Source organism: Neofelis nebulosa, chromosome 3 (assembly GCF_028018385.1).
Source record: "Neofelis nebulosa isolate mNeoNeb1 chromosome 3, mNeoNeb1.pri, whole genome shotgun sequence".
NCBI classification, from domain to species: domain Eukaryota; kingdom Metazoa; phylum Chordata; class Mammalia; order Carnivora; family Felidae; genus Neofelis; species Neofelis nebulosa.
This window is the reverse complement of record NC_080784.1, coordinates 122,293,496-122,318,148: the sequence shown is the minus strand read 5'-3', so window position 1 is coordinate 122,318,148 and position 24,653 is coordinate 122,293,496. Positions and strand designations below refer to the sequence as shown.

The window sequence follows — 24,653 nt, the reverse complement described above, 5'->3', positions numbered from 1 at the left end:
TACAGCATCAAAAGTATAAATGAGTAAACAGAATCTAAAGTAAATATAGATTTTCAATGAGGCTATTAAATTCAGATGTAGCCCCGGCTATGTGAGAGCTGCTAACAAATTATAAAAATTAGCTTCATTATTATAACTAAGTGACTATCTAATGTCTCTCATTTAAAATCATGGTGTTATTGGGGCACCTGGGTGGCTCAGTCGGTTAAGCGGCCGACTTGGCTCAGGTCATGATCTCGCGGTCCACGAGTTCGAGCTCCACATCGGGCTCTGTGCTGACAGCTCAGAGCCTGGAGCCTGTTTCGGATTCTGTGTCTCCCTTTCTCTGACCCTCCCCCGTTCATGCTCTGCCTCTCCCTGTCTCAAAAATAAAAAAAATAATAATAAAAAAACCAAAAACGTTAAAATCATGGTGTTATTAACTCAGTCTACACCAACCAGAGCTTAAGGATAAAACTTAAAACCTACAACTAAGAATTACAAATAAAATCTCAAAGAAAAGTCAAGGTTGGGACCAACGTGAAAACAGTGGCTTCACACTGACAGAGTCGGAAAAAATTTGATGAGAAAAAAGAATACAGTGCCCACTGATGTCGCCCAACTGAACCTGAGTTCAACTCATGAAAGGATTTTACGTTAGGGGTTATCTGCATCAAACACAGATACATTCACAGAAGAAAGATACAAAAACCGATATTCTGAAAGGAGAGAACAGATAAGAAATGCTCAGTAATTGTTGATTACTGATATTCTCTCCCAAATGTCGTATCCGACCGACTTACTCTTGTCTACAAGCAAGCCAAATACTATAAGAGCATGAGACGTGCCTGCACCAGATTATCACCCTGCCTGTCCTTTTCCAACAGCTGATAGGCCTATGATGTGCAGATCAACATCTTTTCACCAACGTGCCTCTCCCCTGAGGCTTCACCGGTTACCTAGAAAAGAAATAATATGTCTGGATGGATTTCCACACCCTCTCACCGAGTGGGAGGACGCTATAAAATGAAACTCAGTTGCCTGATTGTGAGAGAAAAATATATATCGGTAGATAACTCAGGTACTGAACGAAATATACATTAGATATAAAGTAAATGAATGGTTCACTCAGAAGTTGAATAAAATTGTATTTCCATTAATTAAAAGGTTTTCACGAGTCAAGGTAATAGGTAATATGTATGAATTACCCATAAATGTGAATAAAGATTTTTTTTCAACCAATATTTATTCAGGGCCTAGGAATTGCTATGGGTTGTGTTACATGCTTAGGAGTAGAATGCCCTGTATTCCAGGTGCTCGTACTCTAGTGGGAAATACAAGTAATCACATAATTACAGTACAGAAACCATCTATGACATCTGCTTTGAGGGCCGTAAGCATAAGGCTTAATAACAGAAGTACCTGGAGCCCACACTCTACTGGGACTGGAAGAGAAAAGTGTAAGGAGGAATGGTTTCTAAAGGAGGTGCCACTTAATCTGGCAGAGGAGTGGAGGGAAGTGTGTTGTAGACCATATGGAAGACCATGTGCCAAGACTCTGAAGCAACAGCAGGCCTGGTGGAGAAGGAACAGAGATTGGGCTTTGTCCTTTCATAAAGGGAAACCATCCAATGACTGTAAGCACAGGAATAATATGCAAGGTCATTTCTGGATGGCACACATTAGCTACTGAGCTGCCTCAAAATTGCCTTCACATGAAATACTGGCTTCCCAGTTAAATCCACATAACATCTAAAATCAGATTCTAAGTGATTTTTTTAAAACCCTTCCCCCATGTCTCGGAATCAATTGACTCCGTGAATATTTTCTGAAGGCGGAAGTGTGTTTTGAAGAATAGAAAAAACAAGAACAAAACAAAACCTTGAGAACTGGGATGGGGTGGGCAGACAAGATAGGCACAGAAACAGGAACATGGGAATGTACATGGCATGCTCTCGAAAGCAAAAAAATGAGCCTCGTTTTAAGTGTAATAGAATTTCAGTCTCCAAACAAACAAACAAACAAACAAAAAAAAAATTAGCACAGAAAATGACGGGATGGAAAGGAAATTAAATACCTTCAATTTAATTCAGCCAACAATGGAGAACAATTGAAATACTGTAAACCGAAGAGTAACAAGTTGAGTGAGAAAACTTACCACGTCTGCAGGTAAATGTGCAGGGCAAACTAAGACTGTCTAAGAAAACTTTTAAGGTTCTTGTTAAGTTTCTCAGTCTAAATAAATAATTTCCCCTTTTTCAGGGGATACGCTAAGTGTCCTGGATTAAATTCAATATGGGCAAGAAAAAAATCTTTGTATTCTCATAATTAGACTATTTTCAACTAAAGCAAATGGGAAAGAGATATTATTCCTTTTCTGCAAAAATATCAGCACACACTCATCAGTGGGAGGAATCTGAGAAAAGAAAGCAAAGTCTGTCATGTTTTAGTGATCCCATTCTTCAGTTGGTACTTACTGACTAGTGGGGTTTCAGCAATTGCAGGGGAGAATTCTGACCTCTTGTTCCTACTCTGACTCCAGTGTGATTCAACCACAAGGGTAGAATCAACTGGAACGCATAAAACCATCTTCATCTAATATAACACCCTGGATCCGTCAGAATCACTGTAAAGAGCTGCAAATCAGGGGTGCTTGGGTGACTCAGTTGTTTAAGCAACGAATTCTGGATTTCCACTCAGGTCAAGAACTCATGGTTCATGGGTTCGAGCCCCACGCTGGGCTCTGCACTTACAGCGTGGAGCCCGTTTGGGATTCTCTCTCTCTCTCTGCCTCTCTCCCAACTCATTCATGTGAACGCTCTCTCTCTCAAAAATAAATAAACATTTTTTAAAGAAGAGTTGCAAGTCAGAGTCAACAACGCAGAGTAACAATGCAATCATTTAACCACTTGTGAACCAAAGATAATAAAATTTCAACTTTACCTTACCTCCATAAACTCAAGGAAGATTCAAGTCCCATAATATCCTACTAGCATATCATTTACTTGAATGTGCTGAGACACAGTAGGATTAGCCACACATGTAAGTAATACCTGTGAGCCAAATGTCAGAGACTTGTATGTATCCAAAGTATCTCCTTTAAGCAGTTTCAGGGAAAAAAGCTAAGGACATTTCATGATTTGATTTCTATGACACATTCATGAACCTGATCTTGGCATTTGATTCTTTAAACTTAGTTGGCTCATGGGACTTACATTAAATATTAGCTGCCAAAGTTCATAAACATTATTTGTTCAGTCTAGGACAAAACTGCTATAAAAATTATGGAAGGGCAGTCACTGAATTCACTTATTATATCTGCTACTACCAAATTAGTCAGCATTTTTCATTTTTGCTAGTTTTTTAGCAATGCTGCATTCTGCCTTTAAAAGCTTTGCCAAGAGGATTGAGCCCCGCTGCCTGAGATTCCATAGCTGCTGTCCTCACCAACTCAAACGCCTTCTGCTTCCTCATTCCTTCTCCTTTCACGCCTTTCTCTGAGCTCTAATCATCCCTCCTCTCTGCCAAACTGAATTTTCCACCCATTTTCTCAAAAGTGCCAGTTTGCCCAGTCTGGTCCATTGTTTTATCAATTATGCAGAATAATTCTCTTAACATTTTCAGATTCTCCCTGGGAATTGACCCTTTTTCTCTTCCTACAAAAACTCTTAAGTCCTTTCTATATCAGGAAGGATGGAAGGAAGGAAGGAAGGAAGGAAGGAAGGAAGGAAGGAAGGAAGGAGAGGGAAGGAGGAAGGGAGGGTGAGAGGAGGGAGGGAAGGAGAGAAGGGAGGAAGGAAAAGGAAGAAAGAGAGAGAGGGGGAGGGAGGGAAGGAGGGAGGAAGGAAGGAAGGAAGAAAAGAAAGAAAGATCCTGTTCCCTCTCAGTATAATATCTTTGTGATCGCTTCCCCTCCCCTATGAATGTCTTGAAAATGCAGCCTACCTCACCCTACTCATTCCTCACTTCCTGCCACCACCTCACACCGGTATACCAGTTAAGTGGTCCCCACTTTGCTTGAGTTTTTCTCCCAACTCCTTGCATCCCTACTTTTCTACACGCCCACTACTCTAACTGCTGAGTAGAAATTTGGGGTCACCCAAGACCCATTCAGTTGTGTCACCTCATACACGCAGTTCTCATATTTAGTTGGTATTTCTACCTTCTGTCTCCAATGTATCTCTCCGTGCCAGCATAGGGCTTTAGGTGCTTATCGCTACCACCTAAAACATGATGACACCCTCCCTAACTGGTCTGTCGACCTTTACCAATCCATGGTCTACCAGGCTATAATAAATCTTCCCAGATATAAATCTGACCATTCCTTACTTACAGTTTAGATGATAACTCACTGTGTACCCTGATCATAGAATATTCTTCCAGAGCTGAGCAGCAATCATGCCACCATCCTGTTCTAAAACCTTTACCAGCTCGACATTCATAGATGAATTAAGTGCAATCTTTTTAGTTTGTTACTCAAGGCTTTGCACAGTATGGCCCCAAGCTGTCTCTTTCAATCTACTTCTTTCTAACTCATATTCTAGAATTCAAATAAACAATATTAAGTTATTATTCTTATCCGAAGGCAGGGATAAAATGCCACTCACGTTTGCCACCTCCTATCATACGCCGAAGTGTTACTATTCCAAAAAAGTGTTGAATAATAATCATTTAATGGACTACCCATTGAATTAATAGCCTAATAATTTTTAAAAAAGGGATATAAGTTCCCTGCAAACAGGGAATTGTGTGTGTTTGTGTGTGTGTGCGTGCGCGCGCGCGCATGTGTGTTTAACTGCTATATCCCCCAGAACACAGAAAACCTCCTGCTATTAACAAGGACTCACTAAGTTACATCATTGGAAACGCAGGCATACTGTGGTGCTATCCACTTTGTTTTACAGCTGTGAAACACAGAAAGTGTACGGCTGCCATAATTAAGCACTTAAACGTGAACATCATGAGAAAGATAAGACACAAGTATGTGTAAGATAAGAGTCCAAATGTGGCAGTACTCCAGAAATGTAGTATCCACAGAAGGAAGGCCTTTACTCAGCCAGCCTCCATAAGCCGGCCTTAAGTCTCTCCGAGAATATGTTAACATTTCATAAATTTTCATTTTTCCCATGGTAATCTCTGTGGCATAGATTTGGTAGCTGAGGATTTCATTAAACAGTAGGAGAAGTTCCTACAAATTAACTTAAAGGCACATAACATGCAAGACAGCAATGAAAATACACTTCATGTGCTTCAGAGTATGCTACATGGCAATCAAGTTCTTTTTTTAAATGTTTTATTTATTTTTGAGAGAGAGAGAGAGAGAGAGAGAGAGAGAGTGAGAGGGTTAGGGGCAGAGAGAGAAGGGGACAGAGGATTTGAAGCAGGCTCTGTGCTGACAGCAGCGAGCCCAATGCAGGGCTCGAACTCACAAACCATGAGATCATGACCTGAGCCGAAGTTGGACACTCATCCGACTGAGCCACCCAGGAGCCCCTCAAGTTCTGGAGAATATTACATAAAGACAGCAATTTCCAAGAAAGCAAAATGAAAAAGAAGGTGCTGAATGTATAGCATTTTTATTTTTGGACATCAGTAACTTCTAAAGTGGCTCTAGTTATCACATGAAAAGAATATCTATGAGATGCATGAAGAACACAGGCCAGTTGCCCGTGTGCATATAACACCCACACAACCACACATCCCAAAAGTAAAAACTTCACTAGTTGTAAATGTGTATCTCAGTCTACTGTTCCATCACAAGACACAGAGGAATGTCTAACATCAGGTACCAGATAAGGATGTTTAAACCTTTGCAGCTACCTTCAAACTCTGAGCTGCAAAGGAAAGGCTCACTGCGTAATGCTGTAAATTTCTGAAAGTATGTTTAGAGATATGAAACAATTATATACCAGTTATCTGAGATGCACTATGCTACAAGCAATGAGGTACCAAAGACTGCTTTCAAGCAGACCTTCTTGGTCTATTTAAATGTTTATATTAAGGAATATCTCCTAGAAATGGCACATGGGTATACTGGCAAAAAGAACCCATTCAACTTCTTTTATACTCATTTTGTTTAACTGGAATAGTTTTTATTTCTTCATTTACAGGTTGTTCGGTCCAGTCCCTGATTCCCTACATAAGCTGTAGCAACCGGGTAAGATACATTTTTAATTATCAGTATTATCATCATTTGCATTCAAATAAATCATGACAAAAGAATTGTTTTGTAATTTTTTACTCCAGAGTTGATTAATTTGAGTATGGTTCTATGAACTTTTTTTTTTTTTTAATCTTTATTTATTTTTGAGACAGAGAGAGACAGAGCATGAACGGGGGAGGGTCCGAGAGAGAGAGGGAGACACAGAATCGGAAACAGGCTCCAGGCTCTGAGCAGTCAGCACAGAGCCCGACGCGGGGCTTGAACTCACGAACCGCGAGATCATGACCCAAGCCGAAGTCGGACGCTTAACCGACTGAGCCACCCAGGCACCCCATGTTCTATGAACTTTTAAGAATGGCTCCATAATCCACGTGTGGAAGTCACTCTAACAAATTTTTGTTAGCCTTCCATATTACATAGAATGCCGAGTTCCTGGCTTCTAAAACAAGCAAGGTCTGTGGTCCTATCAAAGTTAGTGCAAAACTTGCCCCTTTTACCTATATCAAGTCACACTTCCCTCTAAGAGATGTTATTTTGTAGCTAAATTTATAAGATATAATATGCATTACAAATATCAGAGAAAACAGAAGAAATTCTTTACTTGAAAGGTATGCAGACAGGGGAGATTCTGTCAGGATTAGGGATGACTAGTTTCAGCTACTGACCAATATACCTGCCACTTCATACATGTGCTCCTCAAGGTCCTAATGTCACACAGATACTATTCTCCAATATCAGTGTTCCCTACCCACCTTTTCAAGTCCTCTGGGTTTCTCTTTATGGGATTCCACGTTTTCTAAACTTCCTTAAGTAAAAAGTAGCATTTAGTCAAAAATATATTTGTGACAAATACTAACAATCCATGCATTTCGCTAGACAGTTATAACTGGTACAATTAAAATCCACTCAACAATCCCTTCTTTCACTCAACCACTTATTGGTGCCAATAAATTGGCAAGTGATAACTGCTGCTTATCTATTTTCCCACATATATATGCTACTAGTTAGACGTGAAAGTTAACATTTTGTGTGTAAATAGGATATTCCAATTTCAGCTTCCAATTGGAGAAAGCAACCATAAATTTAAAACGCAGTTTAAGTCTTGGCAATTGTTTACTTATTGGTGGAGCAAGAATGAAAGACACATAAAAATGCAGTAAATGAGGACAAACTTCTGAGTTATGGCTTATTTATCACACATGTTGCTATTTTATCTTCCCCCCTCTCATCTTCAGACATCATTTGTCTTCCCGTGGCTTCATGAGTCAGCACCACCAGAAATGGACAGCTTTCTGCTATTTATTAAGAGGAAAAGTCTTGGGTCAGCAGGGAAGATGGCGGGGTAGGAGGATGCTGGGCTCACCTCGTCCTGCTGATCACTTAGATTCCACCCACACCTGCCTAAATAACCCAGAAAACCTCCAGAAGACGAGCAGAATGGACTCTCCGGAGCCAAGCGTAGACAAGAGGCCCACGGAAGAGGGTAGGAAGGGCCAAGAGGAAGGGCCAAGTTGGCCCCAAGAGGGCCAACACTACATGGACTGGCGGGAGGGAGCCAGGGCGGTGGAGGGGCAGCCCGTCCGGCAAGGCAGAGCCCCCAAAGTCTGGCTTGCAAAAGCGGAAGGGCCGGACTGCATGTGTTCTGACAGCCAGAGGGACTTGACATCTGGAATGTTAAAAGTCAATAGCTCTGCTCAGAGAGAGCGGGGAGAGCGAGAGGACTCCAGGAGGGAGAGTTGTTGAGCCCCGGAAAGACAGAGCTTGGTGGGGGAACAAAGGCACTGGCCAGAGCCATTTCCCTCTCTCATCCCCCAGCCAAAATTCCAAAGGAACCAGTTCCCATCACCGAACTTGCTTGCACTACGCAAATGCCCAGCGCTGTGCTTCTGTGAATCCATCCCTCCGATGGGCCTGCCTCCCTCTCAGTGCTGCAGGCCCCCTCCAGCAGGGGACCACTATGGCAAAGCTAGCTAAGCCTGCCCCTCCCACCCTTGTGCACCTTGCGGATCCACCCCTCTAATATGCCTTTGGCCAGATCCCATTGAAGCAGCACCACAAGCCTGGCAGTGTGCAAGTAGCCCAGACAGGGGCCACACCGCTCCACAGTGAGTCCTGACCCTGGGAGAGGGGAAGATAAGGTAACACACCAGTCTGACTGTGGCCCAGCGGTGGGCTGGGAGAAGACATCGGGTCTGACTGCGGCCCCACCCGCCAACACACGTTACTCGGGACAGCACAGGGGAAGTGCCCTGCAGTTTGGAGCAACCGCAGGGACTACCCAAAATGACGAAATGGAAGAATTCTCCACAAAAGAAACTCCAGGAAGCAGCGAGAGCTAACGAATTGATCAAAAATGATTTAAGCAATATAATGGAACAAGAATTTAGAATAATAGTCATAAAATTAATTGCTGGGCTTGAAAAAAAAAGCATAGAGACAACAGAGAATCTATTGTTACAGACATCAAGGGACTAAAAGTCATGAGGAATTAAAAAATGCTATAAATGAGGTACAAAATAAAATGGAGGCGGTCATAGCACAGATTGAAGAGGCAGAGGAGACAATAGGTGAGTTAGAAGATAAAATTATGGAAAAAGAGGAAGCTGAGAAAAAGAGAGATAAAAAAATCCACGAGTATGAGGGGAAAATTAGAGAACTAAGTGATGCACTAAAGAGAAATAATCTACGCATAATTGGTATTCCAGAGGAGGAAGAAAGAGGGAAAGGTGCTGAAGGTGTACTTGAAGAAATCATAGCTGAGAACTTCCCTGATCTGGGGAAGGAAAAAGGCATTGAAATCCAAGAGGCACAGAGAACTCCCTTCAGATGTAACTTGAATCGATCTTCTGCACGACCTATCATAGTGAAACTGGCAAAACACAAGGATAAAGAGAGAATTCTGAAAGCAGCTAGAGATAAACGTGCTCTAACATGTAAAGGGAGACCTATAAGACTCGTGACCGATCTCTCTACTGGAACTTGGCAGGCCAGAAAGGAATGGCAGGAAATCTTCTATGTGATGCACAGAAAAAATATGCAGCCGAGAATCCTTTATCCACCAAGTCTGTCATTCAGAATTGAAGAAGAGATAAAGGTCTTCCCAAACAAACAAAAACTGAAGGAATTCATCACCACTAAACTAACCCTACAAGAGATCCTAAGGGGGACTCTGTGAGTGAAATGTTGCAAGGACCACAAAGGACCAGAGACATCACTACAAGCATGAAACCTACAGACATCACAATGACTTTAAACCCATATCTTTCCATAATAACACTGAATGCAAATGGATTAAATGCACCAACCAAAAAACATAGGGTATCAGAATGGATAAAAAAAAAACAAGACCCATCTATTTCTGTCTACAAGACTCATTTTAGACCTGAGGACACCTTCAGATTGAAAGTGAGGGGATGGAGAACTATCTACCATGCTACCAGAAGTCAAAAGAAAACTAGGGTAGCCATACTTATATCAGACAAACTAGACTTTAAATTAAAGGTTGTAACAAGAAATGAAGAAGGGCATTATATGATAATTACAGGATCTATCCATCAGGAAGACCTAACAATTATAAATGTCTATGCGCCGAATATGGGAACCCCCAAATATATAAAACAATTAATCACAAACATAAGCAACCTTATTCATAAGAATGTGGTAATTGCAGGGGGCTTTAATACCCCACTTTACAGCAATGGATAGAACATCTAGACACAGGATCAATAAAGAAACAAGGACGCTGAATGATACATTGGATCAGATGGACTTGACAGATATATTTAGAACTCTGCATCCCAAAGCAACAGAATATACTTTCTTCTCGAGTGCACATGGAACATTCTCCAAGACAGATCACATACTGGGTCACAAAACAGCCCTTCATAAGTATAAAAGAATTGAGATCACACCATGCATACTTTCAGACCACAATGCTATGAAACTTGAAATCAACGACATGAAAAATTCTGATAAACCTCCAAAAGCATGGAGGTTAAAGGACACCCTAGGTCAACCAGGCAATTAGAGAGGAAATTAAAAAATATATGGAAACAAATGAAAATGAAAATACAACAATCCAAACGCTTTGGGGATGCAGTGAAGGCAGTCCTGAGAGGAAAATACATTGCAATCCAGGCCTATCTCAAGAAACAAGGAAAATCCCAAATACAAAATCTAACAGCACACCTAAAGGAAATAGAAGCAGAACAGCAAAGACACCCCAGACCCAGCAGAAGAAGAGAAATAGTAAAGATCAGAGCAGAAATAAACAATACAGAATCTAAAAAATACTGTAGAGCAGATCAATGAAACCAAGAGTTAGTTTTTTAAAAAAATAAAATTGATAAACCTCTAGCCAGGTTTCTCAAAAAGAAAAGGGAGATGACCCAAATAGGTAAAATCATGAATGAAAATGGAATTATTACAACCAATCCCTCAGAAATACAAGCAATTATCAGGGAACACTATGAAAAATTATATGCCAACAAACTGGACAACCTGTAAGAAATGGACAAATTTCTAAGCACGCACACACTTCCAAAACTCAAACAGGAAGAAATAGAAACCTTGAACAGACCCATAACCAGCAAAGAAATTGAATCAGTTATCAAAAATCTCCCAACAAATAAGAGTCCAGGACCAGATGGCTTCCCAGGGGAATTCTACCAGACATTTAAAGCAGAGATAATACCTATCCTTCTCAAGCTGTTCCAAAAAATAGAAAGGGAAGGAAAACTTCCATACTCCTTCTATGAAGCCAACATTACTTTGATTCCCAAAGCAGACAGAGACCCAGTAAAAAAAGAGAACTACAGGCCAATATCGCTGATGAATATGGATGCAAAAATTCTCAACAAGATACTAGCAAATTGAATTTACCAGTATATAAAAAGAATTATTCACCATGATCAATTGGGATTCATTCCTGGGCTGCAGGGCTGGTTCAACATTCACAAATCAATCAATGTGATACATCGCATTAAAAAAAGAAAAGATAAGAACCATATGATCCTGTCAATCGATGAAGAAAAAGCATTTGACAAAATTCAGCATCCTTTCTTAATAAAAACCCTCGAGAGAGTCAGGATAGAAGGAACATACTTAAACATCATGAAAACCATTTATGAAAAGCCCACAGCTAATATCCTCCTCAATGGGGAAAAACTGAGAGCTTTCCCCCTGAGATCAGGAACACGACAGGGATGACCACTGTCACCACTGTTGTTTAACACAGTGTTGGAAGTTCTAGCATCAGCAATCAGACAACAAAAGGAAATCAAAGGCATCAAAATTGGCAAACATGAAGTCAAGCTTTCACTTTTTGCAGATGACATGATACCATACATAGAAAGCCTGACAGATTCCATGAAAAGTCTGCTAGATCTGATACATGAATTCAGCAAAGTCACAGGATACAAAATTAATGTACAGAAATCAGTTGCATTCTTATACACTAATAATGAAGCAACAGAAAGACAAATAAAGAAAATGATCCCATTCACAATTGCACCGAGAATCATAAAATACCTAGGAATAAACCTAACCAAATATGTAAAAGATCTGTATGCTGAAAACTATAGAAAGCTTATGAAGGAAATTGAAGAAGACCCAAATAAATGGAAAAACATTCCATGCTCATGGATTGGAATAATAAATATTGTTAAAATGTCAATACTACCCAAAGCTATCTACATATTCAATGCAATCCCAATCAAAATTGCACCAGCATTCTTCTCAAAGCTAGAACAAGCAATCCTAAAATTCATATGGAACCACAAAAGGCCCCGAATAGCCAAAGTAATTTTGAAGAAGACCAAAGCAGGAAGCATCACAATCCCAGACTTTAGCCTCTACAACAAAGGTGTAATCATCAAGACAGGATGGTATTGGCACAAAAACAGACACATAGACCAATGGAATAGAATAGAAACCCCAGAACTAGACCCACAAACGTATGGCCAACTCATCTTTGACAAAGCAGGAAAGAACATCCAATGGAAAAAAGACAGTCTCTTTAACAAATGGTGCTGGGAGAACTGGACAGCAACATGCAGAATGAAACTAGACCACTTTCTTACCCCATTCACAAAAATAAATTCAAAATGGATAAAGGACCTGAATGTGAGACAGGAAACCCTCAAAACCCTAGAGGAGAAAGCAGGAAAAAACCTCTTTGACCTTAGCCACAGCAATTTCTTACTTGACACATCTCCAAAGGCAAGGGAATTAAAAGCAAAAACGAACTATTGGGACCTCATGAAGATAAAAGGCTTCTGCACTTCAAAGGAAACAATCAACAAAACTAAAAGGCAACCAATGGAATGGGAAAAGATATTTGCAAATGACGTATCAGACAAAGGGCTAGTATCCAAAATCTATAAAGCGCTCGCCAAACTCCACACCCAAAAAAACAAATAATCCAGTGAAGAAATGGGCAGAAGACATGAATAGACACTTCTCTAAAGAAGACATCCAGATGGCCAACAGGCACATGAAAAGATGCACAACGTCACTCCTCATCAGGGAAATACAAGTCAAAGCCACACTCAGATATCACCTCACACCAGTCAGAGTGGCCAAAATGAACAAATCAGGAGACTATAGATGCTGGAGAGGATGTGGAGAAATGGGAACCCTCTTGCACTGTTGGTGGGAATGCAAACTGGTGCAGCCGCTCTGGGAAACGGTGTGGAGGTTCCTCAAAAAATTAAAAATAGATCTACCCTATGACCCAGCAATAGCACTGCTAGGAATTTACCCAAGGGATACAGGAGTGCTGATGCATAGGGGCACTTGTACCCCAATGTTTCAACACTAGCCAAAAGTACGGAAAGAGCCTAAATTCCATCAACTGATGAATGGATAAAGAAGTTGTGGTTTATATATACAATGGAATACTACTTGGCAATGAGAAAGAATGAAATGTGGCCTTTTGTAGCAACATGGATGGAACTGGAGAGTGTTATGCTAAGTGAAATAAGTCATACAGAGAAAGACAGATACCATATGTTTTCACTCTTATGTGGATCCTGAGAAACTTAACAGAAGACCATGGGAGAGGGGAAGGGGAAAAAAATTACAGAGAGGGAAGGAGGCAAACCATAAGAGACTCTTAAAAACTGAGAATAAACTGAGGGTTGATGGGGGGTGGGAGGGAGGGGAGAGTGGGTGATGGGCATTGAGGAGAGCACCTGTTGGGATGAGCACTGGGTGTTGTATGGAAACCAATTTGACAATAAATTTCATATAAAAAAAAAAAAAGAGGAAAAGTCTCATCCCCAGGAAATGATACTGTGGCTAAATCACAAGCAAAAGTAAAAGATGCACCCCAAAACATGGCGGGAAAAATTAAACATACCCAAAACACAAATAACAAAAATGCCATTGCTAAACATATGTCTATGTTCCTCATTCACACAATTCACCATTTCAAAACAAAATTTAAAATACACTGCTATTATCTTAGGCATTCATAATAATAATATAATGATGAAACAATTTTAATTCACTTAATTATTGGGAATAATATCATTTTAAAAAAATTTTTAACATGTATTTATTTTTGAGAGAGAGAGCCAGAACGTGAGAGGGGCAGAGCAGAGAGAGAGAGGGACACAGAATCAGAGGGAGGCTCCAGGCTCTGAGCTTTCAGCACAGAGCCTGACGTGGGGCTCGAGCTCACAAGCCGAGCTGTGAGATCATGACCTGAGCTGAAGTCAGATGCTCAACCAACTGAGCCACCCAGGCACCCCTGGAATAATATCATTTTTTTAAATTAGTAGTTAGGCTTAATTTGCATTAAAAAGACTTCCCTGACACCCCACTCCCCACACCTGCAAGTTCGGTTAGGTAATTTAACACCAGCTTATGGATATTTCACTCACTGTCCTTAGTCAATAATACAACACTGAAACTCTGCTTTTAGATTTATCTTCTCCACTGTATGTCTTCTAGTTCTGTCATTCTACTTCTAGCATTTAATAATGCTATACACCATCCAGGGAATGCCTTCAATATACTTGGCCTATTACATTCATTATATCATTTAATATCATAAGTACTTTTTGAAGTACTTAATTCCATTTATAGTCAAAGATACTTACCTACCGTAAGTAATTATAAGAATTATAACTAAGCGGTAGCCAGGACTTAAACCCAGTTCTTGGATACGTTCCAGAGATGGACTGTCTTATCCTATCATGCACAAGAAGTGTAAGATATCATAGAGGATAATAAAGTAACCATACCAAGACTCATTTATCTCTTCCATACAAAGTTATCCAAGAAAGATATTACAGACCATTAGCATATTTCTCTTTAACACTGGTATTTCTGTTACACTTAGAGGCAACACATTGCAAAGCACATCTAGTCCAACAATCTGGTTCCAATCACACGTCCGCCACCAGCTTCTCTGTGCCTCAATTTCCCCACCTGCACAATGTGTATAGTACCACCCATCTACGTGGCAAGACTAAATGAGTTGGTATTTGTAAAGTACTTGAAACAGTACCAGGGAGAGTCAAGGATGAGGTAAGTGTTCATTAAACAAAAGCACCCTCCCTGGGTAGACCTTATCAAATCTGCTTAATGGCAAACTCTGTTGACAGCACAACATGTACTTTATTTATAGAGAAACACCTTGTAACACAAACACTTTTCAACATCCCCTTAGGGCAAGGGAGCTAGTTGACAGGCTGGACAATGAGCAACCTGTTCCCAGGTAGGAATGAAGAACTAGCAGCTGGGGTAAGAAGACAGCAGAAGAGAAACCAAAATGGCTTCAGACCTTCTCCAAAATACACTTCTTCCAGGTTGGTTTTAAATCGTTTGTAGTAATACCAGACCTGAAGATCATCCCTACTTCAGAGTAGGTGAATTTTTGTAAATTTTGATTATGAGCCTCCAATTGGTGATGTAATTGACAGTGTAAGCGTGGTATCTATTAGTTGATAGTTTGAAAGTACAAGCTGGAATGTGTTGCTTTGTAAAGCAGGGTCAGTGTTTGTAACTTGCCACCGTCTGCACAAGGGTTTCTGTTACTCTTAAAGAATTAATGGGCCTCATTCCTTCACTCATAGATTCTATTTCCAATAGAGAAAAATAATAATTAAAACTACTCACTTTATTAAGCCACCTTATAATTATGAAACTGCATCCCAAACGTAAGTAGTTTCATTTTCCCTCTTTTTAAAAATAAGCTTCAATATGTATCGAACCTCTAGAGTCAGAAGGACGGAAGAAATGAAATAGAAGAATTCTTTCAGAAAAATGGCTCAGGGTGTTTCTCCTTCTACAAGAATGACAGTACCTGCAGACTAAAAGGAAAAAGAAAAAAAAAAAGATGAAGTCTGAAAACATGCTGGGTCAAAAATAGAAAGTTGGCTATTATAAACTAAACTTTTTAAAAATCTGAGTAAATTGGGCACCTGAGAAAAAGCTTTATATAAATAAATTACAGAATGACTATCTAAATAGTGTAGAATAGATCAAAAGGGAACATTATAGATGAAAAAATATATTTAAGTTTCAGTCTGCTTTCCAGTCTTTACTCAAATTACTCAATTACTGTTGAAACACATCCCAGCTATCATTTTGCTGCAACCTCCCAACTCTTTAACTGCTTTATTTCAACTAATGAGACACAAGATCTCTTGAAAGATTTAGTAATTTTGGACAAAGTGTATTCTGCGTAAATGTTAAGCCAACATCAATTTCTGATTTCCCAATTTCTTCTAAAAAAATAATACACTGTGGTTCACAAATACACCTCCTTTATTTAATCTTTTCATCTACTATGTTATGGTATGGAAGTTACAGATTATACACAAAGAATAGCTGAGGCATTTTCCGCCTTGGCAAAATCTTTAAAACTCTCTCTGCCTTTAAAGCTCTACTTCCACAAATCTAGTCTATATAATTCATTTAATGTTTTGCTTCATAAAACCCTTTAATCAGGTTAGAGTGCAGATTCATTTAGATTATTACAAATCTAACAGGTGATTCATTATATTCCAAGCCATTTCGAGCAATCAGACAATTAGTATCAGATAAGATGTGTGAATAATAGCATTTAAAGCCTTTACAAATCAACCATTAATATATAATTTTTATTTCTTAATCACAAGACGTTCCAAAGTTCAAGAATAAGACCGAATGGTTTTCAACGACTGGGCTCTAAAGGTTAATTACTTAACATCGCTTGCAGGCCCTTCCTCTGACCCCACTTCCTCCTTAGTCTCATTATTTCCTCATAGCCTCTCACTTAACGGTATATATGCCAGCCACTAAGAACATCTTTCTGTTGTTCAAGTTCTCCTCAGCCTTGACGAACTTCAGTCTCTCCACAGTCTATTCCTTCACTGGCATGCCCTTCCTCTCAGCAGCTCCTCACTTGGCCCACTGCCATCTGTCACTCAGGTCCTGTTCAAGCTGTGACTTCCCATGTGATACCTTTCCTGATTGCTCAGAGCTGTAGGTAACCATCCTCCCTCTGCTCCTAAGGCGTGTTACTCTTCTCTATAATAGCTTTCTCTATAGAAAGTTACACCTTCTCTCATGTCCAATCCTGCAGAAACATGGCTGGCAACATGTTACAACCTATCGCCACTCACATTCCTATGGACCACTGCAAAGAAGTTTTCGGGCTGGGGATGATAGGCTTCCACCAATGAGAAACCATTACAAAGCTATTGCCACAATTATTGTCAAATACAACAAGAGGCTGATTTGAGAAAAATTGAAGTATACCTTAAACATATTGGCACTTGATATTATCAAAGGTAAAACTAAAAACCCAAGGTCAGTCCAAAATTTACCTAGAATTTAACAAAAGATGTTATAGAGACCAAACTATAAGATGGTTTTCAACGACTGGGCTCTAAAGGTTAATTACTTAACATCGCTTCCAGGTCCTTCCTCTGACCCCACTTCCTCCTTAGTCTCATTATCAGTCTCTCTTAGACCAAAGACCCAAGATTATAAAATATGATACAAATGACAATCCACCTGTCTATTTCTTTGAAATCCCTTTCGACCTGCTTTGGGGGAAGCCGTACATGTAAAGAGGTCACATGTACATCTTATCAAGGTTTTGTATCATGATTATGGAAACCTGACCACATTAAACAATGGAGAAAACAAAAAGTGCCTTCCAGAGAAGTGCTCCCTCTGAAACTTGTAACCTGAAACCCCTCGAACACAAATCTATAGGTCATCAGTCATTCGATTCCTGAGGGTGCCTCTAATTCACACAGTCCAGAAGCATAGTTATCAACCTTTATTGAAAGGATACTGTACTATTTTTTCTGAAGACTAACCTCTTTAAAATAGTCTCAGTCTTTAATTCAAATTTCAGATCCTCTTATGCCATCTCAATCTTTTGCACTGAATGTTTTTTCACAATTACATTTTTTTCACTTTTCTTTTCCTCCACATTTGTGAAGTCGCTTATTATTTACACGGCACTTTCACATACATTATCACTTGGTTCATGACTTCATTCACCCTATCTCACACACATATACTAATTAAACACCCACTGTGGACTAGAAAATGTGATCTGCCCTGCTTAAAACAGACTTAATAGACTTTAGTTTTTAGAGCAATTTTAGATCTACAGAAAAATTAAATAGAAAGTACAGAGTTCCCATATACTTCCTGACTCACCTACACACTTTTCCCTATTATCAACATCTTGCATTAGTGATATATTTGTAACAATTGAACCAGTACAGATGCATTATTACTGACTAAACTCTATAGTTAATTTATAATGTATTGTTCTGTGGGTCTTGACAAATGCGTAATGTCATATGGCCACCACTATAATATCATACAGAATAGTTTCAATCCCCCCAAAACACTCCGTGATTTACCTCTTCTTCCCTCCTGCTCTCCCCCGTCTCCTGGAACCCCTGGAAATCACTGGTGCTCTTGCCATCTCTACAGTTTGGTCTTTTCATGAAAGTCATAGAGTTGCAGTCGTATAGAACATAAGCTCTCCATGTTGGCTCCTTTCACTCAGCAATAAACATTTAAGGTGCCTTCACTTGTTTTTGTAGCTTGAGAGCTCATTATTTTTATCTCGGAATAATATCCCATTGTACAGAGGTACCAGTTTGTTTATGCAGTCATTTACCGAGGGACATCTAGGTTGCTTCCATGTTTGGCAATTATTAATAAAGCTGCTCTAAACATTTGTGTGCCAGCTTTTATGTGGACAAAAGTTTCCAACTCATTCTGGTAAATACCAAGAAGCACAGTTTTTTGTTGTTGTTTTGTTTTGATAACAAATCTAACAACTATTTTTTTTTTTAAGTTCTAATTTCTTAGGACTCTTCCACTTGCATTCAGTTATATTTAGATAACTAGGTATGCAAGAGTTTCTAATGGTTCTTATCTCCTGAGAAGTTCATCTGTTATTCAGGATAAAGTGGGGTGCACATTCAATTCACATATGCACACAATTCCTATTAGGCAAAAAATAAAAATGAAAATAAAATTCAGCCACTGCTTCTATAAAGATGCACACAGCCTTGCAAAAAAGGTCACCAAAAATTAAAATGGATTCATAAATGCATTGGTTTCTTTCTTTCTTTCTTTTTTTTTTTTTTCCAATAACAACCCTCAGCCAAATCAAGGCAACAGTATTTATTAAGTAACTAAGTATCTACTATCACAAGTCACTAGCTGGCTACAAACTGGGTCTCCAATTTCTGCTGCTCTGTGGTTTAAGAGTGTCTGGAACTCTGTCTATTTCAATGACATAGAATGCTCTCCCCAAACAGAAATTTCCATATAAACTGAAGCAATGAGTCATAATACTAAGATGATGACTTTATTCTAGTCTGTTATCTTCCTAATCTTCTTAGGATCCATCTTGATTTCTCTTAAAGCCTAAATAAACCAGGAATGTTTCCTAAGCCACAATGTGGAACCTGCCTAATATACAGCAATGCAATTTTTTTTAATACATAGAGAGAGCCACTTCTTAATTCTTACATGGCAACAAATATAAAAAATGAATAATAAGGAAAAGCCATTATTGAAAAGTTAAGAACAGTTCTTTTAACTGTGACTTTAATATTCAATGTTTCAGAACAAATTCAACACAAAATTTATTTTATCCCATACAATTTAAAAAGACCTATAACCTTATAATGAGGTCAGCACATTTTTTAACACATTTTATTTAAACGTTATTTTGTTTCTTAGTCTTCCTGTCATTTGTCAGCCCTCCACTATTACCTCGTTAGTCCAAATGTTGCCTCTTGCCAGCTCTCAGAAATAGGTCCATTAACTACCCAAAGAGAAACTAGATGCACTCCCTCTACCATGTTCCCAATTGCTGTGGTTTAAAAATAACACCTGCTAGGAAGTAGATCTCTCCATATTGACCTAGGGGCTCTTGAACTGCATGCTTTCTGAATCTCTCCCTTCGCTATAAGGTAGATCATCAATGCCATGAAGGTGGGATATTAGTTCTGTTGAGTCCTGAGAAGCTGAAGGCCACCAGGGCTACCATAATTTGACACATCTTAGCAATAACACAGCTAGGATTTGTATAAGGCACTCCCCGTTTTCACCTGTCATACTTGCATCTTCAAAGCGTCCTGATTTGGACAACAAATTATGAGGTCATCCTGGTCATAAGCACCCCCTCCCTCTACCCATTCACTTTACATATTCCCTACCATCCCTTTAAACAAACACCTCTGTCGACACCTAGCCCCTTCTGGCCACTGGCTACCAAAACTTCCAGAGTGTAAGAATTCTGCAGCTACTATTTTTTCATGCACACTATATTCTATGCAGGACTGCTTTTGAATATGACAGATTTGTGTTGTTTTTTTTTAATTTTTTTTTTAAACGTTTATTTATTTTTGAGACAGAGAGAGACAGAGCATGAACAGGGGAGGAGCAGAGAGAGAGGGAGACACAGAATCTGAAACAGGCTCCAGGCTCCGAGCTGTCAGCACAGAGCCCGACACGGGGCTCGAACCCACGGACCGTGAGATCATGACCTGAGCCGAAGTCGGACGCTTAACCGACCAAGCCACCCAGGCGCCCCATGACAGATTTGTTTTAAGAAACCTGAGTAGTTTCCCAATAAAGCATTTCTCCCAACTGAATACAATGCAGTTAAAAAGTCTTGCATCAGACTTAGGAGTGAGATACTCTATTTGAAGAATCTGGAGCCAGTCACCACACTAAGAAAAGGTTGTTCAATGTTCTAAAGTGAAAATAGGGATTGCTGTCAGGAATCCAAGCTTAATAGTAAAGATGAACACCTAGAATTCAAGTCAATTTTTAAAAAGAAGAAAGTTTGGGGCACCTGGGTGGCTCAGTCGGCTAAGCAGCCGACTTTGGCTTAGGTCATGATCTCAACAGTTGGTGGGGTTCGAGCCCCACGTCGGGTTCTGTGCTGACAGGTCGGAGCCTGGAGCCTGCTTGGGATTCTGTGTCTCCCTCTCTCTGCCCTTCCCCTACTCGTGCTCTGTCTTTCTCTGTCTCTCAAAAATAAATAAATGTTAAAACATTTATAAATAAATAAATAATAAATAAATAAATAAATAAAAGAAAGTTTGGCCACAAAACACATAATTCAATCTCATTTTACAGATGATAAGGCAAAAAAAAAAAAAAAAAAAAATCCAGGAGCAGCCAAGTGATGAGGAAGAACAAGGCGGAAATGAGTGTGGGGTAGCTTAATTAAGGGTCTGAGGAACAACGTTTGGAAAGCAGAACAAAGTCAGGGCAACAAAAGTGCATCAGGAGGCACTGGAGGGGCAGGCGCAGAGAGAGCCCGTAAGCAGACGACCAGCAGCATCAAATAGCTAAACATCCTGCATTTGTACAGACAGCCAACCATCATTTAGAATTTCTGTAGGGAGTGAAGACCTGCATTCCCGTGACTTGTGCATGATGATTTCTAAATGCTTAGTGCTGTATATAACTTGATGTTTTGTGTCAGAATTAGTCTGGCCCAGCAAAAGATAACTTGCAGAGTCATTCACCAGCTTCGAGTGTGCTCAGTTTGAAACCTGATTGAAACCAGCTGAGCCCATGACATCACCACAGGCTTTTTACTATAAAAAGGGCAAGCTCTGTGAGGTCAGGAAGCAGAACTAAGCTCCGTGAACAGAAGCCAACTGGAAGAGGGAAGAGCCAAGCGAAGTTCAGAGGAGGAGAAATTCATTCCAAGGAAGCTAGAATGAGCAATTTACTCAGAGGCAGCTGCAGAAGAAAAAGGCACAAGATGGAAATTTTTTCACTTTTTTTTAAGGCTTATTTATTTATTTTGAGAGAGACAGAGAGAGCTCAAGTGGGCCAGGGGCAAAGAAAGAGAGAGAGAGAAGGATCCCAAGCAAGCTTCCTGCTCAGCAAGAGCCCGACATGGGGCGTGATCTCACAAATCATGAGATCATGACTTGAGCCAAAATCAAGACTAGGACGCTTAACCAGCTAAGCCACACAGGCATCCCCTGGAAATTTTTCCTTTAAGGGCTAAGGGCTGCTGTCTCCTGAAGGTGTAACTTATCTAAAGCAAAGCTTCAAAGGAGAAACTAATTTCAGCGCTTTCAGATTTTTAGTCCCGGGAACTGAAGTAAAGTGTAGCATCATCACGGTAATAGTATTCATGCAGTCTCTCTCTCAACCTTTATTAATTGAACACCTACTATGATCAGGCACCGCTGTAGGAACTGGGCGAACAAGTCACTGCCCTCATAGAACATCTATTCTTAGAGTAAAAATGGAACACCAGAGAAGTATACAGCAAGTCAAACAAGGATTACAGGAAAAATTAAGAAGACTGTGTTTTCTGTGTTGGAGGAACAACAAGAAAGCCAGGGCTACTAGTCAGATAGTGAACAAGTTAGTTCAGAAAGCAAGTGGAGGTGTCAAGCAGGCATTTGGATATATGAGACTAGAGGCTCTGGGAAAATATTCAAACGTAGACAAAAATTAGGAACCATGGGTGTATACATGATGGGTGAATGGAAAACTCTGCCCCACTGGTGCATACAGATAGAGAAGAAAAGAGGGCCAGCCCAGTGTTGAGAGGTTGGACAAAGGACAAAGAATCAGGGAGGGGAAACCAAACAAACCAACAAACCTGAGAGAGAACAGTCTAAAGGTAGGAGAAAAATCAAGAGAGTGTGATGTCTTGGTACTCCAGCAAACAGTGCTCCCGGGAAGATGGTGTGATGTACTGTGTAAGGCTGCTCCCACCATCAAGTTAGATGGGCCAACTACTGGCCTTAACATCATGGAGGTTCCTAGAAACCCAGTAGAACGAGATCAGGTTCTGAAGCAGCATGAGAGGAGCAGCAGTTGAGAAGCATCCAGGAAATAGGAGACAATCTTCTGAAGATACTGAATGCATACAAGTCGTTCAAAAAGTTCTGCTCGTACCTGGATAAGAATGTGGGGTCTGGAGATGGTCTGTTATTTTAAGACCAAAGAATTACAGCAGGTTTTTCTGCTGATGGGAATGAGCTAATAAGGAGGGGAAATGATGATGCAGAGGAGAGAAGGACTTGCTGTGTCAATGCCCTTCAAACAGGCAAAAGGAGATGGGATCAGGTGAAGAAAACTTGGCTGTTTCCTGGTCTCATTGAAACTGCACTTGTGGGGCGCCTGGGTGGCTCAGTCGGTTAAGTGGCCGACTTCAGCTCAGGTCATGATCTCACAGTCCGTGAGTTCGAGCCCCGCGTCGGGCTCTGTGCTGACCGCTCAGAGCCTGGAGCCTCTTTCGGGTTCTGTGTCTCCCTCTCTCTGACCCTCCCCCGTTCATGCTCTGTCTCTCTCTGTCTCAAAAATAAATAAATGTTAAAAAAAAGAAACTGAACATGTGAAGGCTCCAGGGCTATTTGGTTTGTTTAGAATTTTTTTTTAATGAAATGATATTGGCTATGAATGAGACTGGGTCAAAAAGAACTTACCCCAACTGTGAAATTCTTAAATAATTTAGGCTATACACAGCTGGGTTTTAAATGAATCAAATATAATAATCGGCACGTGGCAAAACAAATAGTATCCAACTCAGATAGGAAAACCAACTACTATTTAAATTGCTTTTCCTTTTTCCTTCCTTCAATAGCTTTAATTTTATGTGGTGAAATAATAATCTTCTGCTCAATTAGTGAAAAAGCTTGACCGAATATAACAAAGGCAGGCTTGCGAGTTATCACGGGTGTCTCTTCCTGTACTAGGTTCCCACATGACAAACGACAAACCAGGAGCGGGGGCACCATGGGAGAAGAACTCACATTCAATACACTCAGCTCTCAGTTGAATGTGAATTCTTCTCCCGTGGTCCCCCCCCCCCCGCACCTGGTTTATCATTTCTATAAGTGCATCTTCGTGGGGCTTTCTGTATCTACAATAATTGCTATTTAACTTCGATAGCCCTCCCCCCATCTCTTTTCCTGGGAAGAGCTACTCCAGATAACAAGAATATTTTAAAGAATAGTTTAAAAGTGGTTTGCAGTTCTTCCATATGAGCATAGATAATCCCACTGCACTATAATTTAGACCCGACTTAAACTGCTGAAACCTATTTTGAGTGAGGATGTTTTTGAGTCTGGGCACCGATAACCAGTTCACACCTAACTAGCAACACCAAAGCCAGCGTGAGGTGGTGGCAGGAAAAAACAGTAGCTTTTCTACCCTAACTGTGATTTATCCTGTCTGTGAAACCCAGAAGATGGCGAAGGAGATTAGGGTGGGAGAAATGTGATGCATAGGCTTCAGTGGCAATCAAGAGAGGATCTAAATCTCGGAGGTGGGCATCTAGAGCTCTTCCTAGAGGACTGTTTCAGGTTGACATGAACACATGGAAAATCAGGCCCTGTGTTCCCCACGCCCTGTTGTAAATGGGAAGGTCTGTAGCACATTCCGGGCTGGTGGACTGACCTCTGGGCTTCTCATCTTACCTCCGCTGTGAAACTGATGTTTTTGACACACTTGCTCTGGATTCTTCTCCATTAAATCTCGTTTCTTCTCTGCTCTATCCATCTGTTAATTGTGTATCCCAAATAATCCTACTGTCAGTAGATGTCCGCTGACTGCCATTAGGATACTTTACTAAAATGGACATAGGTGCTTAGCACCTTACCAAGTTTCACTCCCTGAGCCCACGGAGATGCAAAGTAAGGGTCTCACCCCCTTACTGCGTGGCTGATCCACAGACAGGACCATCTCTTCCCAAGGAAGTCCTCAACACTTGTATCATAGGCTTTTTACTTTTTTATTTTTTTTTTGTAATGTTTACTTACTTTTGAGAGAGAAAGAACATAAGCAGAGGAGGGGCAGAGACAGAGAGGTAGACACAGAATCCAAAGCAGGCTCCAGGCTCTGAACTGTCAGCACAGAGACCGACACGGGGCTTGAACCCACAAACCACAAGATCGTGACCTGAGCTGAAGCCGGACGCTCAACCGACTGGACCACCCAGGCACCCCTAACGGGCTTATTAAACAGTTATTCAAACTGGAACTTCCAA

At 40.3% G+C, this 24,653-nt stretch overlaps 1 protein-coding gene across 5 annotated transcripts in view; it reads right to left on the bottom strand.

The window, feature by feature from the left end:
- The window catches only part of PPP3CA (protein phosphatase 3 catalytic subunit alpha), a 325,796-nt gene that overhangs the window by 237,807 nt on the left and 63,336 nt on the right, over positions 1–24,653 (bottom strand). The gene's annotated exons all lie outside the window — the stretch shown is intronic.